Consider the following 17,188-nt stretch of genomic DNA (forward strand, 5'->3'; position numbering starts at 1 on the left):
TGCTGTTTTCCATGTTTACAACGTCCCTGTGCAGGCCTCCCTCCTGTCGGTCGTCACCCTGCAGGCCCCTGCCTCTCCCTCCTGTCACTACCGGAATGCCAAACACAGCACAACTTTCTTGGAACTTTGCCCTTGTGTGACGCACTGTAATAGAGGAAGCCGGCCTCCCTCTTCGGCCAATCACAGGCGCGGGCGCAGCCGCCAGCCAATTGAAACTATTCAGGCGCCTGACGACCTTCAGGGTTCAGGGAATGAATAAAAGCGATCCGGGCGAGCAGCAAGTGTTTGCCGGCGGGAGAAAGGAGGTATCTCCGGGAAACCCCAGACGAAGGAGAGGAAAGCAGACACCACCTCTGGGCACCCGCGACGGAGGAAAAGAAGCATAACGAGGAACAAGGTCAGTCTACAGCAGCATGCGTTTAACTGAAGCTGCCTGTTTGTACACGAGGTATTTCATTATGTGTGACTGGTGCGCCTCTGCGTACGCGGGGAAATTCCATGGTGTTGACTGGTGCCGCCCTTCTTTTCTTAGTGAGGGTTTCTTAGGTACGTACGTATGTGTGGCTGGCTGGGCCGGTCGAAGCTGACGAGGTCCATTTCAGATTCATATATAGAAGCCCTCACCTGCTATTCCCTTTCCCTCTCCAGTGCATTATACAAATAATTACACCGCCCCATTCCTTTCATCCACTCTCTTTCACTGTCACCCTTCATTCGTGCCGTTCTCTGCCTCCATGTTTTTTTCCACTCTCCCCTTCTCTTTTTTCTGTCTCTATTTCTCTCTCACTTTCTGTGTCTCACTCTCTCTTCGGGTCAATCTTTACACATCTGGCAATTTTCTCCCAGCACTCTCCTTTTCCACCACCCTCTTTTATCTCTCTTTAACTATCTCCCCTTTACTCTATCTTTTGTGTATTGTACACATTAATGACGCTTTCCAGAGGGACCTATTAATAAACAAACAACCCTTGGTAAAATCATTCAGGAAGTGCGTTACTGTAATTCATACAGTCTTCAAAAGATCTAAGATTAAAAAAGTGATGCGCCAATACATGTTGTCTGTCAGCCACACACTCATAAATCTCTACACTACTCCTTCGTCTTTCACTTTTTCTCCCAATTTTCCTCTTTCTCCCACACTGTCCTTCCCTGATTCCCACTGTCCCCTCTTTGATGTTCTTCATCATATGTACCTGGCCCCATGGAATAACGTTGATTAAATGTCAGTGGTAAATGTTTTCTTTCAAACAGTACAACTTTGCGTTCGGAATACCTAGCGGAAAGAGAATTTTTAGCCTCACGGATAAGTCTGTGACACAGTATTTTTCTCTCTCTTGTGGGACTTGCAGTTGTGTTCTTCCCTTATAAATACCGAATTGCTGGTAGTAAAAGTGAAGACAAAACTCACACAGACTCATGGGCCAACTGGAGATCTCCGTTGTATTAAAGGAGCCCTGTTAAAGTGATAGCATGGCAGGCTTGTCGTGTATTATGACCCCTTGGTAGTGTTTAATAAACGCACTGCATAATAGTCTCTAGCACTTAGTCATTGTTTAATAGAGGCGTAAAGGTTGTCAAGCATGACACAAATAAAAGGGAGCACCCAGATACAAGTGACAAATCCACGCACGGGTTTTTAATGGACTAAACAACTTTGTTAAATGTGAAAAGCAAAAAAAGTTATGATTTCTTATTATGTTGTTTCCTTGAAGGCAGTCAAAGGAGTCGAGATTGTCAAATGCAGATGCTCACATCTTTATTCTATGGGTCATGCGTTAACACTTTAGGTTTCATTCGTAATCTTATTTTGCACAGTGTGGTTGAATTTTGGTTTGAAATAGAAGTAAATTAGGAGACTGAATTCCCGGATTATTATTTACTGAGTCAGGATCTGTAGATATTTCCACCTGCTGCAAAATACAAGTAGTACTGTGGATAATCGATCAGTAGGCTGGATTGTAGTTCTAAATTTACTCGTGGGGCGGGAAAGAAACAAACATTAGACTACTCATGTAAAAGGCGTGAATGTAGGAAATGAAAGGGAACACTCCTATCTTCCATGGGGTTTTAAAAGAAGAGGTTTCTCCACCTGGAATGTTATTTTACTGGTGCAGAAAAAAGTTAAGTAAAAAATCTGCGAATGTACACTTCTGCCTCATTGACAATTGACAAGGGCATGTTTGGATGATTAGCAGTACACATGGACTAATGCGATTTGCATACAATTCCAGGAACATATGAGGGGATCTTTGTGAACCTGCAAAAAGTCAGAAATCTCAGTAAATCGTAGCCAGAAAACGACTCGATTTCCACATCTTCTGCAAGACCTTTGGAGTTGGCCTAGACGGCATGTAGTTTTCACCCATTGCACAAAATCCCTATAATCACACCAGTTCACACAATTATTATGATTACTTTTGATTTCTCATAGTGACGCGGAAGTAAATTACTTTCACCCCTACTTTGGAACCCAGTCCAGTGAGAGTCTTGGACGTTCCATGAGAGTAACATGCCATCAGGCGAACCTGCACCGACATCTTCCTTGAACTCTCGAATAAAGTGTGTCACTAATGCTGTACTTATTCAGTGTGTGAATGATAGTGTCTGTGCTTATTCAGCGGTAGGACAGTGTGTGTGGCTGATACTGCACATGCCTACTGAGGAGGAGGGCAGTGCCTGCCCATTCAAGGGTAGGACTCAGTGCGCATGTGGGGAGCAGTAGAACGTGATTTATATTGTCGCTTTATTTGGAAGTAGCTTATTGTCTGTGTCTTTTCATTGTTATTTTAGTGAGGTGCTCTGCTCCTGCATGTTCTTATGTACTGTAAGGTCAGTGTGCTTAGATACCGTGTCTTTATTGAAGTTAGTGGGTGGCTCTTACGTAGACTGTGTTTATTCACAGTCTGCACACTCAGTGGTAGGTAGGTGTGGCTCTTATGTAGTCTGCTTATTCATTGTGTATTGTTTTTTAAGTTAGTGCGTGGCTCGTATAAGGTCAGCACACTGAGTGTTAGGTGTGGCTCTTGTATATTGTGTGCCTCTGTTCACAGTCTGCACATTCCGTGTTAACTTAGGGCCATATTTATCAAGGGTAGCATCCCCTTTGCACCACGCAACGGGGTGCAAAAGTGACACAACCCTTGAGATGTGATTTATTAAGCCACGCATGGCCACCTTGTGTGGCCACCTTGTGTGGCCCTGAGTGGCTAGATAAATTCAGAGTAATGCAACGCCGCGCAGATAGCTGCATTACGTTACTCTGCCCCACGGAGGCGTTCCATGGGTGGTGCGTGGGTTTTCCTATGCCAAACCCATGGATTTTGACGTACTCTCAGATTTTCCATAAGTGGTAGACATGGGAATGCGCCTAAACTCCTATGCCTCCCCAGGTGAGGCGCAACAAGGAGAAATAGGTTTATTTTTTCCTTGTTTTTTCCGCTTTATATGTGTGATGCAATCTGCAGCACGCGTAGAGAGAGGAAAATGCCTTAGGCGATTGTTATTGTGCAGGAAGGTGTTCCTTCCTGCACAAAAACAATCTTGCTAACAACACAAGCACCCTTGAACCATGGTGCAAGAGTGGTTGCGTTGGCACCAGGCAGCACATTGTGCGCCTGTGTTGGGAAAAGACAGGAATGCGCCGTAGTACGTTGAGTACCCTATCATGCAGCGCAGCAAGGTGGCTTGCTGCGCTGCGTGATATAATGATAAATATGCTCCTTAGTGCGTTGCACAGTACACACATTCAGTGGTAGTCTGTGGCACTTATGATGCGCATGCTTATTCAAAGTTAGTGCAGTGTGAGGAACTGATTCACAGTAGGACAGTAAATGATTTTGAGCAGTGTCTGGGTATAATTTGGGCACCGGTGTGCCAGCAGAACTGAAACCCCTTGCTGATACTGAGGGAAGGGATGAGGGGTGCTGAGTGAGATGCTGTGAGAACTATCATGTCTGCCTCTAGTAGAGCGTTTGTTTCTTTGTGGTACTGCACATCTGCTGCTGCAGGAGGGGGGCCTTCTAACCTCTGAAGAACCCGCTTGTCTGGGCCCTCCGGAAGCAGCTGTATTCTGTTCCTCCCCTGAACATTGGAGTGTAGGTTTAGAAATGTTCCCAAATATTCAAGTGCTTAATAGTTTGCTATTCTAACTCCAGCCCCTGGATATTAGGAACATTGTATTTTTAAAGGCAAGCATGGAGAGTACAAATTCAGTGCTATCAATTGCACGAGTCTATACCTGTCAACCTTTTGCCTAAAAAAATGCGGATGAAGTCAGGTGTTGAAGAAAGTTAGCACAGTAAGGTCAATGGGGAAGGCCCGCTTTTTTAAAGTTTGAAAAGCAAGTTACTCTTAAAGTATATGGGGTCATTTTGTTTGTCAGGCGGCTAAATATAAGTAAAAAGCAGGTGACACCTTCCAAATACGGGTGTTGACAGTTGTGTGTACACTAAGTTTCCATGCACAACGGAGGCTGTGGGGAAATGACATATATGAAGCTTCAGCAGACACACTACTGGCAGTAGAAACAACATGCAGTGTGAAGCTGGAAGGTGCTTGCTAGATGGTGTCTGAATAATTTATTGTTAATTGGCATTTAGATGTGACAATGTCTGCCATTACTATGGCACTGCATCGCATTTAGATAGTCCCAGGGTATTGCTTTCCAAACATTTCCATCGCAGATCGGTTGTGTGGAAGTGTATCTTCAGATTGGTGAGTGTTGCGCTTTTCAGAAATTGTCAGGTTGGGTGTGACTAGAGGGCTCTACCAAATTCCTTACATATTTCCTCAGGGGTTACAGGTGCCCATTGCCCAGCAACTCAGAGGCTTGCATAGGAGAAAGAGCGAGAAATCGGAGAATTGGCAAGGGGTGGCTTTGTATACGCCTCCAAAGAAAGAGACGAGCGGGGATGGGGCTGCGACGGAGACATGACCCCCCGTCTGAGGTTGGGAGCACAGCCAGAACCAGTCGGGGCCAGACACGATAGACCGGTTGAAGCGCCAGGTCCTGTTTCTGTGAGGTCTGTCAGGTCGTAGCAGGTTCCCCTCTCCTGGGACTGGCCCAGTCCTGCCCTTTTATACCCAATATTGTACAGAGTGTTCGAGACTGCGTGCCATGTGGGTCGTTCGACCGGTTTGTAATGCTGACTGACCATGTGTTAAGAATAAATAAAGGCTCTTCATGTTCTGGTTCAGCCTGGGGCAGATGTGGTTGGAAACAGAGCCCTCCCGCACAGCTGGTATAATTGTTCTAACACTCTGTGCAGGGACAGAGGGTAGGCAAAGAACCCCTTAGGATTAGAAACATAATCTTTTATTTATTTGTTTTTTCTGTAGCGCTAACTTTTAGCTTGGAGGATGCCAGCTCGAGGAGAATCATTCCGTTTCTTAGGTGTAAAACATTGGTATAATATGTTATTGTCAACTTGTGAAGAAAGGAATACATTTTTGGCATCAACAAATATGTTTTAAACTTATGTTTTCTTGAAAAAGTGGAATGTTTATAGGATACTGTTGAAAAGCTGCAGCTAGTAAAAGAAACACTTGCACAGGGGAGGGGATCCACTGTTTGAATATAATCACCTGTCTATGGCACTGTCATGTCTCAGAGGGGCCAGGTGGGAGAGTAAGAGAGCGTGGGAAATGGCGGGAGTGCGGAAGTAGATTAGTGTGAAGCATGGGACCAGCCGTATAGATTTGACGGAGACGTAGAGGTCCAAATGGGTTATGTGTTCCATACTATACACGATTATATTCGCCCGTTCTTGTGGCTTCTGGGTGCCCCTGGATAAGTGTATTCAGTCTGAGTAGGCCCAAGCCCTTACGATAGCAGAAATGCAACCATGTTTTGGGTAGCCCATCTGATAGTAATAAATGACTGGGGGCCAGATGTATGACCGTGGAAATAGCGCCTCGCAAATTGCAAGTTTTTTGCGACTCGCAATTTGCGAGGCGCTATTTCCAATGTACAACAGTGTATTTCACACTGTTAGCGATTCTTAATGGGGTCGCACATTGAGAGGCTCATGAATATTAATGAGCCTCTCGCAATTTCCGACCCCATTGGGAATGGCAGGCCCTACCAGGTATGGTTTGCTGGTGGGCTCAACAGACCACCATGTCTGGGACTGCTTTTAAATAAAGCAGTTTTTTTTTTTTTTTAATGCAGCCCGTTTTCCTTAAAGGAAAGAAAACGGGATGCATTTAAAAAAAAAAAATTGAAACGTTTAATTTTTTAAGGGCAGGACCTTGCCTGCCCTTAAAAATATTTTCCCCTGCATTTGCAAAGGGGAAGGGGTCCCCTGGAGACCCCTTCCCTTTTGCGAGTGCATTACCACCTTCTTGAAGAGGGTGGTAATTTGTGAGTGTTTTGCGCAGGCAATTGCGGATGCAAAACATTCTTACATAGGGTGGCACTCGCTATTAGGAAGGTAATGCCCCTTCCTCATAGCGAGTCGCAAAACCCTTATTTTATGAGTCATAAAAAATTGTGACTCGCAAAATAGGGATTATACATTGCCCATGCTGTTTTTGCATGGGCAAACGGGTTTGCAGACCCGTTTGCTCTTGCAAAATCGTACATCTGGCCCTGGATGTTTGGATAGAAGAACGTTCTAGCCACTTTACTGAAGCATGACCTGTCCAACAATGTCAGTCTAGTGAATATGCCTAATGGTGGCCCGATTCCCAATAATCTGTCCACAGCCTCTAGAGTAGTACTCGACTGCTGGCCTAGGGCCCTCAGCGCATAAGATGGGCTGGTAAGTTGACCACGGAGTCTCCCCAGTGCCATGGCAAATGGTTGGCTCCAAATAACGTCCTTGACAGGATTCTGACCATGGGATCTGATAGGCATATAAAAGTTGGAGGATGTGTGCGACCTACGTATAAGAGCGGAGGACTTGGTGGTTATTCTTATTATTTTACTTGGAGCTGAGGTGGCCTTTGGCAGGGGTCCCTGGCTCCCCATAAATCTAATATGTTAAATAAGTTGCATATTCTGTATAAGATACAAATGTCAAATGCTATATGCTATTTGGTTTCTGTATCTTATACCTCATTGCAATATGTTAACCTTGTCCGTTATATATGATTGCACCCAACGGCCTTGAACAAGTGAACACTGAGATGGTTGCACCTTTTCCCCTGCTCAGCCCCACCCTAGTCGCCATAAACAGAGTGGGGTATAAAGTCTCATTCTGTCCAGATTCTAGGCATGGGCTGCCCTGTAGGAGTCCTGATCATGGATGGTTGTAATTGTAGCTGTCATTGTCTTGCAGTTGTTAACCCTTCCCTTTCCCCAGTCGATCCCGGCACCACTCCGTCTTTGATGCCTCTTCGGAATATGGGGAGAACCTCCCCCACTGTACTGTATTATTGTTTCTTTCCAGATATTTGTTCCTTAAGAACTGATATCCTGTATCACTGATTATGTACTGATATATGTTCTTTTTCCAATAAATATAAACAACAATAAGAAGAGTTGGGAGATGCTCAAGTAGGAGATTATAAGAAATACTTTTGTGAGCTAGGGATGAAATTGTGCTTACATAAGTCCCATTGATATGTATATCTACAATGTCAGTGCATAATTTGTAAAAGAAAAAGTGCTGAGATGCAAAGGTTTGCTCAGAAGCCCGCAGCTGACACTATCGAAAGTCGGGGTAAGTACCAAGGCTGTGTAGTCTTCATTCCACCTCATGTCTCTTCCATTCACCACCAGACACTCCCTGCTTCTTTATCTCACTCTTGCTTGCAGGCTCTTTTTCATTCCCGCTTTCGCCATTTGTCACTATTTCTTTCTTTCTCTCCCCCTTCTTTATCCCTTATGTTCTTCTCTCTCTTGCTCCTGAACATAGTCTAATGAGTAAAATTATATGCAGGTATCCAGAAATCAGTGCTGGTGGGCCCCATCAGCAATCACTGGCACAAATTAAGCACTGATGCATACAAAAGTGATCAAACAGCCCCATCCGAGTTTAGTCTGTTAGAGGCTTAACTAACGATTACTGAGTTGGGGGCAAAATGAGTTTCAATGGTTTATCCTAAGATGATAGTTAATGCACCAGACAAGGATGGCCCCCAGGGAATTTGTAATCTCATCTATGCTATGTCTAATTCAATTTGTATATTTACACAGAGTATACTATTGGCCCGAAAGACTATTGAGAATGGAAAGAGGTTTCTCCTCCAGTTGTCTTGGGGCCTGATTACGAATTTGGTGGTCCAGGAACTGCCGTACCCACGGTTAAATCGAAGGATTTGAGGGGCATATTCACCCCTTTCCTGTTCTTCCCATCAAAGTTCAACGTCGATCCCTTTCTCCAGGTCCCTCCTTTACAGCAGCATCGTCACCTCAAAGAATATGACCCTGTTTGTGGCGATATACTGGCAAGTCTGTTTTGTACCATATGCCCATTGACTGGACTGCCTACATATGGGTCAGACTCCGTAAATGGGTAGGTGATATTTTTCCACATGTATCATGCATATGTGTACATTCGACACATGTGCAGTAGAAAAATACACACAGGGGTTGATAAATATGGAAAACCATTGACCGCCGCCAGTAATACCACCGCTGGCCCTGTCGTCAACTCATAATACAGAGGTCTGAAGACAGCCAGTGCTGCGGTCTTCTAGAGGTCGCAGCGTTCGGATCGCCAAACTCGTTATCAGGCCCCAAGTGTCGTATACACAGATAGGAAGGTTCTTCCACTTGACCCTGGGAGTATGAGTGAATCCACAGGTTTGGACCAGTACAGTATACTCACTACAACGTATAATCTCTAGGGGTACACCAGTAGTTTATCAGGATTGCTTTTGATGGTTTGCATGATGCCTTGGAAGGTGCAGTTCCCAATACACTAGTCCCGCTCATTCGTCCTCTCTCTTGCCGAGCGAGGGTTTATAGATTATTAGCCGCACAAGTCTCATCTGGGGTGCTGGAATGGCTATTGAGTTGTCCCCTAGAATGGTACTTTTGGGTCTGCTGGAGGATCCTGGGTGTACACGGGCTGTTAGGAGTTAGCTAACTAATGGTCTGTTAGTAGCTAAGAGAGATATAGCAAGGCACTAGACTCGAGCATATGATCCAGGCCAGCGTAATCACTAACGCTCAATATATGCAGTTTCCACTATGTCATGTTATGTTGCTATTTATATCGAAATAAAGTGTTTCTAAAAAGGAAGGGGGGGGTGTGATGTGGCATAGATTTTTGGGTAAAAGGGAGCAGTGAGAGTAGGAGAAAGGAGGAATGGGAAGGGTCACAGAGTTCAGTGAGAAGGAGGCTCAGGGCAGAATTAAGATATGTTGTCTCCACAGCAGGTACTCTTTCAGCTTAGATATTTTTTTAAGAAGGAAATGAGGGCACTTGTCTGATCTCTTGTTCCTAATCAAAGGACAAATTGTGGACGAGGAAGAAAGCAAAGCACAAAATACTGATGACATGGCACCAGCAGAGTTTGTGTGGTCTTGCTGAGGCAGGAGCATGAAGTCGGAGTGCATTTGTTGATTTTTAAGTTCTCTTTTAAGATCTGGTTTGACAGCATAGCTGTTTGAATGACATATTGTCAACAATACATTAAAATGGTAAACAACGTTTATAACGAAACTTTTTGTACGCAGAGAATCACAACGCGTCGTTACAACGACCGCGTTGTGATTCCGCATACCATTACTCCGCAAGTCGGAAGAATGACTTGCGGAGGGGGGGAAGGTGTTGGATTTAAAATCCAACACCTTCCCTACTGTCCGCACGGACTGGAGTTGGAATAGTAAATTATACTTTTCCAACTTCCAGCGCCCCCCCCTCCGCAAGTCGTTGTTCCGACTTGCGGAGTAATGGTATGCGGAATCACAACACGGTTGTTGTAACAACCGCGTTGTGATTCCCTGCGGACAAAAAGACTGCGGGATAAGGAGGCATATTCCATTAAAATATATACATGGAGTGGGCTTTGCCTCCGCCCTGCAGGAGTATCTCCCTCTCACTTCATTGTATTGGTTGTTTGGATGTATCCTTTCCCCCTTCCATTACAGTGCAAACCTATTGCTGTCAGCGCACTCGCAGAAGTGAGCTTTCTCAATAGAATGGAAACCGTTACCTACAGGTGACACTCCAAACCCAGCAGTTAATTGTGATAGCCCATGGTGTGTCCTATGGTGGGGGACTGTGACATAAAAAAGAAGTAAACTCAGATCTCTAAAGTAGTTGCAGCGATACACTATACCCATAGAAATTGGGACCTGTATGCTCCAGGTTACACGCAAGTGTAAACATACGCACCTCTCTGTAAAAGATATACTAACCCAATGATCTGTCTCCCTGGAAGACCTGAATATTATATATGGAGATCCCAGCAGTAAGTGTGTGAACCTGCTGATAGATGCTCCTCTTATTGAAAATGTTAGCAAAACAAAAAAGATAAGCATGAAATGCGTGAGCTGATCTTTGCTACTTGTAATTACTCTGAGGCACATACCAGTCCATTGTTTTTGACCCCATAGTGTAATATTCAGAGGCTGCCGGGCTATTATTGTCCCCTAGAAATTCAGAGCAGTTCTCTCATCTCTGCCTGCCTCCAAACCTGCCCAGTCGTGCTACCTGACCCCAACTTTCCACCAACCAAACCACCCTCTGTCCACAGAGACTCTGTTTGACTATAACTGGGCTGCAGGTTATTAATAAAATCATAATTCATTGATAGCTGTAAATCACTCATCATATAGCCCTGAAATAAATCATTGATAAGACCATAAATAAGTGTTGCCGCTCATTGACAGAAATTCAGTAGTCACTCAGCGTTTGACTGGACTGTGGGTTGAGCGCAGCAGCTTCTAGGCTTCCCTTTCTACTGATGTCTGACCTCGTAGGCTCCTCAGGGTGTGGATGGGCAGCAAGTGCTGTGTTTGCTTTGCGACTTCCTAATAGACTCCTCTATGCTCTCCCCGGTGCCGTGCCATTAGGCATCCCAAAGCCATCTGGTATGGCAACCTTAGCCTTCCTTAGGACTTCCGGACGCTGGTGAGTGTTCTTGATACCGGTCAATGGTGCTGCTTCCGCCCACTAAACCCAGGAAGGTTCATGACTGCGAGACCCGCAAACCTTGTTCCTCAGGTGTGGGTGGATGGAACAACTTCAAGAACAGTGAGGCTGTTGCCCCGTTCTGTACCTTTTTGGCCATTCCGGTTCTGTCACCCTCCACCCTCATTGGCCGATTTAAATGGTGTGGTCCAATCCCATGGGAGGGATATTCGTGCGCTTTTGGTGGGAGGACGCATCTGGCCATTTGGTACCCTGCCATTCCCTGCCCACTCCTCTCATTCCTCCATCCCCTTTAGTCCTGCTGTAAGGAGGGGCACTCACCCAGGGATCTCTCAAGCCCCACCAGAGCCAAGTTTTGGTCTGGGCCCTCTAACACGTTCGACTCGGCCTCCAAAGACCGGCTGCGCAGTCAAGTGTGCACTAGAAAAATCTCTAGCTTGTTGCAGCAAGAATTTTAGATTCTATTAAGGACACGGAGGTGAGGATTATGCTTCTTAATTTACAGCAGCCAATGAAAAAACAGTTATGTATTGAAAACACTACATTTCTCATGAGACTTTGAACCACGCACGCCTCCATAAACCACCAATCAACAGTGTCCAGCATATACAAAATAGAGAGGCATCATCTTTACTGCCTCTTTCTTTGCTGCTCCGCAGTCAAGATGAGTGCATCTCTATTTTGCATATTTTAAACTGTTCATATGTGAGTCATATTGCTTACAATATTAAGTTTTGCATGTTTTATATTGCTTATGTAGTAAACACTCGGCGTACACGATCGGCTATCTCGCACGATCGGCGGTCCCTTTGATATTTTATTATTTATTTCATTTCCCCCGATATCGGCGCAGTTGCGCCTTCCCTTCTGACTAGTGTTTTCTCTGGTTTTGCCCTCCACCGCTGCTTTTTCCTCACGAACGCGGCATTTGCCGCTGCGGTACGTGTGCTCTTTGCGCTACTTCTAGGGAGTGGCCCCTCCTGGGAGCGAGGGCACATTATGTAGCCCAATTGGGCTACATGTGCGCTACCTCTACGCAACCCTGCACGCATCCCAGTGTACGCGAGGCAGTTTCAGAGCCGAATGCTGGAGCCGCCTTCTCCCCAGGCTGGAAGAAAAGGGGATTGCGCCGGTACTGGGCCTTTTCATTCACAAATATTTGAAAGATTTCTTATTTCTCCCGCTGTTGGAAATTATTTTTGGAAAAACTTCCTAGATTTGGGTAGTGAAATTAACTAGGACATTATAACAACTGTCCCTTCAGGCGATCAGGGCCGAACTCTCCCTCTTAAGCCCTGTACTGACAGCTCTTAAGCCCTGTACTGACAGTTTTTGGTACCTCTGGCATCTCTGCACCAGCTAATTGCTCCCTCCTGACGACCTGCCTCTAAGCTGATCAGGGCTGCAAACTACTGGCTTCCCTCTGGGGAATTTGTGATTAGAGTGATTCCAACTCCCTTGAGACATGTCTCATTACGAAAATTACGAGCGAGATCTGGCTGCCTATGGCTCAAGTGAAGATGATAACCTGCAGCCTGTTATAGCCAACCAGAGTCTCTATGTGCTCGTGGACAGAGGGTGGTTTGGCTGGTGAACATTTGGGGCCAGGTAGCATGATCTGGCAGGTTTGAAGTCAGGCAGAGATGGGAGAACTGGCATAATCGGAGCGTTCGGTCCTGCCATAGAATCCTTTTCCGTGTCAGTATGATATGCGCCAGAACTGGACCAGCACGTGCATGCGCTTGTGTGAGCACAGAAAAGGTTTTCACTATTTTTTGTGTCACATGATTAGGATGCAATTACGGATCTGTTCGCTGTGCAGTACGAATAATGTCAAAATGTTCCAACCCATTAAAACATCAAAAGGGAAAGGAGTCTTAGAAATGACAGGCCGCAAAGCACCGCTTGGCACAAGCTGCGACTCAGTTTGATAACCCAGGGCCCAGAGAGGGTTTTCACACTTCACAGGCCCATCCTCAGACCAGCTTCCATGGGAGACAGGGCGCCGCCGAGGGCTTTCACTGTGTCTTGCACGGAAGGTTTCAAATATATATATATATATAGAGAGAGAGATATAGATATATATATATTACCTACTGGCGGTCGCCAGTAGGTAGTTATAGTTAGGACCACGTTTCCATAGGAATTCCGCAACATTCTATTTTGAATAACATTGGCGCCGGTCGACGAATCCTCGCGAATTTTTCAAAATAGGTGGGGCGCTACGCTCCGCTCCTACCCTGAAAGTCTCGGGGGGATTTGTCAAGCGGGGGCTGAGATAAAAGGGGGGTCCCAAAACGCGTTTTTCCCATGCATTTTTCCATAGGACCTTTAGACAGGGCTACAGCCCGAACGGCTGAACAGAATTACTAGAAATTTGGCAGAGAGGTAGTCCTCAGGTCAAGGAAGTGCCTTTTGTAGGTTTGGTGTAAATCTGTTCAGTAGATTCTGAGAAAATAGCCTTTAAATCAATATATATATCTGAGCCAGCTTACGGTGCGCTTACGGTACGCTTACCGTACGCGTACGGTGGCGTGCGCGAGCGCGATTCTGATTGGCTCTTAGATCTAAGTAAACATTCGAATCGGCCGAAACCAGGAAGCGGCGGCCGCCATTTTCTCTCTCGCACTGAGAGTGATTTTTAAAATATAAAGCCCAAAAACATGTAAAGGGGCTGTTTAGACAGCTCCCACACACATAGCCATGTTGAGGGAGTCCCCAAAGATCCCCCAAGGCCAAAAACGGAATTTTTATTTTTTCGGTAATTTCGCCGATTATGCTTACCGTACGCGTACGGTAAAAAATTTAAATAAAAAAAAAATTATCCACACTCTCTCCACCCCGTGTGTAATTGCTGCCCGATGGGCACCAATTGTGCATGGCTTATTACACCTGAGATAAACTAAAATATTATAAAAAAAAAAATAATAAAAAAAAGAATTATCCACACTCTCTCCACCCCGTGTGCAAATGGTGCCCGAAGTGCACCATTTGTGCATGGCTTATAAAATATACAAAAAATTAAAATATTACCTTTCAAAATGAAGTGCATCATATGTCCTCCATGTGCGCACGGTGCGCGAAGCGCATCGTGCGTACATGGCCCATCTAGCGTCACGTGGGCACGCGGTGCGCGTAGCGCACCGCGTGCCCACCGTGCGTGCACGGCACTAACTGCGTAAAGTGGGCGCGCGGTGCGCGAAGCGCACCGCGTGCTCACCGTGCGCGCACGGAACGAACTGCGTTAAGTGGGCGCGCACGCCACGAATGGCGTAAAGTAACTTAGCATTTAAAAAAACGTACAAATTCACTGAAAAAACCATAGGTTTCACACACGTTATAGTTAGGAATTAGCATTTAAAAAACCTTGCAAATTCACTGAAAAAACCATAGGTTTCACACATGTTATAGTTAGCGGAAATTTTACTGATAAAAAACCAATGAAATTCCCCCGTTATAGTTAGTGCAGGCAACTATAACTCACGCGACCGCAATCTTCTGCTGATGACATGTGTCTTTATGAAAAAAAAATATTTGTGATATATGTATAGCTAAAAATGTATGGAAGAAGACATGGGCAAATAAGTGTCTAAATACAGTATTAGCATCAGCAGAAGATTGCGGTCGCGTGAGTTATAGTTGCCTGCACTAACTATACTGGGGGAATTTCATTGGTTTTTTATCAGTAAAATTTCCGCTAACTATAACATGTGTGAAACCTATGGTTTTTTCAGTGAATATATATATAGATAGATATATAGAGATAGATAGATACATACATACATACATATACTTTCACAGTCAGAAAATTCTGCAGAAGAGGTGCCAGAGCAGGCTGTGCAGTCTAGAGATGGTGAATCACTATCGCGCTGGGCCCCACCCCCCCATCCCACACGGCGCCCTGCTGGGCCTGCCTCCCTCCAGATAATCAAACGGATGTGTAACGGAAAGACTTGTGGGGGCGGGGATGCTGTGCTAGTGTTTTTAAGCGATTAGACCTTCTACAGAGAACACCGAAAACACTGCATGCCATGCCAGTAGCAGAGTGTGGACTCTGCAAGTGCCAATAACATACACCCACCCCTGCCTTGGTGTGAGTAGCAATACCGGCTGCACTCAGCTTGGTCCGTGTCGGAGCAGTAAATTGATCAAATCCATGTTTCGTGTTTTTTTGCAATCTGTTTCTTTGCTGTCTGGCCCTTTAGTTTCCTTGTATGTGTGGGACGACATTCCCAGAATGCAAAGAAGAAGAAGAAATCATGACTGGGTCACATGCCGACGTGAAACAACTTCAGGTTTCCTATGGCTGCATGCGGGGAGCCTTTGTGGTAGACAAATCTCACATCAAAACCAGAGACACACCCAGCACTGCAGAACAACACGGCCACGGCATGGAAAATGCCTTGTGGCTTTGCAGTTCAGTTTGTTGCAATATGCCCAACGCCATCCATCCCAGGTGCTGAGGTTTGAAGTGCAGATTAATAGATAAAAAAAATACCTACAGAAATTCAGGAATCCTAAAATCAGTGTTCCACAGGGCGCCAGAAACATACGAGCGACATATTAGAGACATTGTTTACGTAAACCGCTCTGCTTTTAGCTTGTTTTGTAGAGGTCTTGTTGCTGTTTAGTTCTTGTACTGACATTTGACACGCAAGGACAGCTGTTAATACTGTTTTAAAATTAAGATGCGCCGTGTTATGCTTCGCGTGTGTGCACACTTTTGGTGGCAGCTGCACCCAGTGCAGTAATAGACCCCCAGGTATCCATCACAACTCCCCCAACCACAAAAAGAGTGACAATACTCCCCAATCAAAATAATACCTCGATTGTACATAGTGCTTCATACCTCGCTTATGCAATTTCAATCCCTATATGTGACTGGGGCAGGTTACATAAACTTAAGGTGCAGATACCAGTGTACAATTCATTTTGCACAATGTTGGCACTTTTCTAATATGGAATTGTCCCCAAAATGTTTATCTGAGTCCACATTACCGAGAGATCTTTGTACCAGGGAATAGATTGTGGAACTATTGCAGATCATATAAACTCACGTTTTTGGCTTATAAATCAATTTATGCGCTCACATAGATTTTAACAGACAAGCCTTTGTCCATGAGCAATTCTTTCTTTAAAATAATGAGCAAAGACACTTTTTTTCTGTGGGGGGGAAGGAAAAAATGGAGCAGATTGATTTTCCTTCAAACGTAGTCTTAAATCGTTCGCATTTGAAAAATGCCGAACATGTATTTTCTCTACACCTGCTTATTAGAAAACAGGAAATACTGTGACTTCACTTTGTTCCTTGCTTGTCCTGGTGAAACTACAATTGATCTGAATCCCTATTACAAAAGTAGCAAAAATGAGACCAATAAATATGCTCTGATTTTGGGTGTCAGTGCAGGGTTTATGCAAAACAGTCATTGAAGTTTGTCTTTTGACTGAATAGCCCTCAGTTTACTCACGTTAGGAAAATGGATCGCTGAGGTGACCTTCCAAGTATTGGAACTCGTGCCCTGGCGATCATTGCAGATGACAGATGTGAGCGCCTAACTCACTGGGCCATCTTGACGGCCAGTGCTATAAATGGGCCTGCACTGTCGCGTACGGAGTACCTGCATTTCTTTATTTGGAGAGGGAGAGTACCTGCACTTCCTATACTTTAATGGAAAAGAACCGACACTTCTCAGAAGTAAGCAGGTACTTTGGTATATAGGGTACCTGCACTTCTGCACTCCCCACCAAGGGGCCCTTGCCAACAACAGATTCTAAAACTTTTTGGCATCCCATGGGAGTGATCTTACTGTTTGTCCTGTTGGTGGTCTGCAGCATTAATTGTTTAAGAGCTGAAACATGTGGGTTTAATGAGAAAATGCATTTAAAAACTCACATGGAGACATGAGGCTTCCATTCGATTGCACATTAAACAAGCATTGGTAAATGCATTAGGTTTCGTGATTAATATTAATAAGCTGCTTTTCTACGTCGAGCCTAGCGCAGCGCATGCCGAGCCTAGCGCAGGATGCGCGCTGCATTAGGAGAAGGCCTCTTGGAATCGCTTCACACTTTCTGCAAACTCGTGCGTGTGGTGTTCGATTTTCCACACATGCTATTGGCCTTTGCGGGTGGCATACAAA

General features: G+C 45.1%; 1 protein-coding gene across 1 annotated transcript in view; it reads left to right on the plus strand.

Moving 5' to 3' along the window:
* The first annotated feature begins 238 nt into the window (after positions 1 to 238).
* The window catches only part of ANKRD9 (ankyrin repeat domain 9), a 28,824-nt gene continuing 11,874 nt past the window's right edge, over positions 239 to 17,188 (plus strand). The window contains exon 1 of the mRNA XM_085626334.1: positions 239 to 397. The gene's annotated coding sequence lies outside the window, so the exon portion shown is untranslated. The remainder of the gene's footprint in view (positions 398 to 17,188) is intronic.

Source organism: Triturus cristatus, chromosome 9, assembly GCF_964204655.1.
Source record: "Triturus cristatus chromosome 9, aTriCri1.1, whole genome shotgun sequence".
In the NCBI taxonomy this organism is placed as follows: Eukaryota; Metazoa; Chordata; class Amphibia; order Caudata; family Salamandridae; genus Triturus; species Triturus cristatus.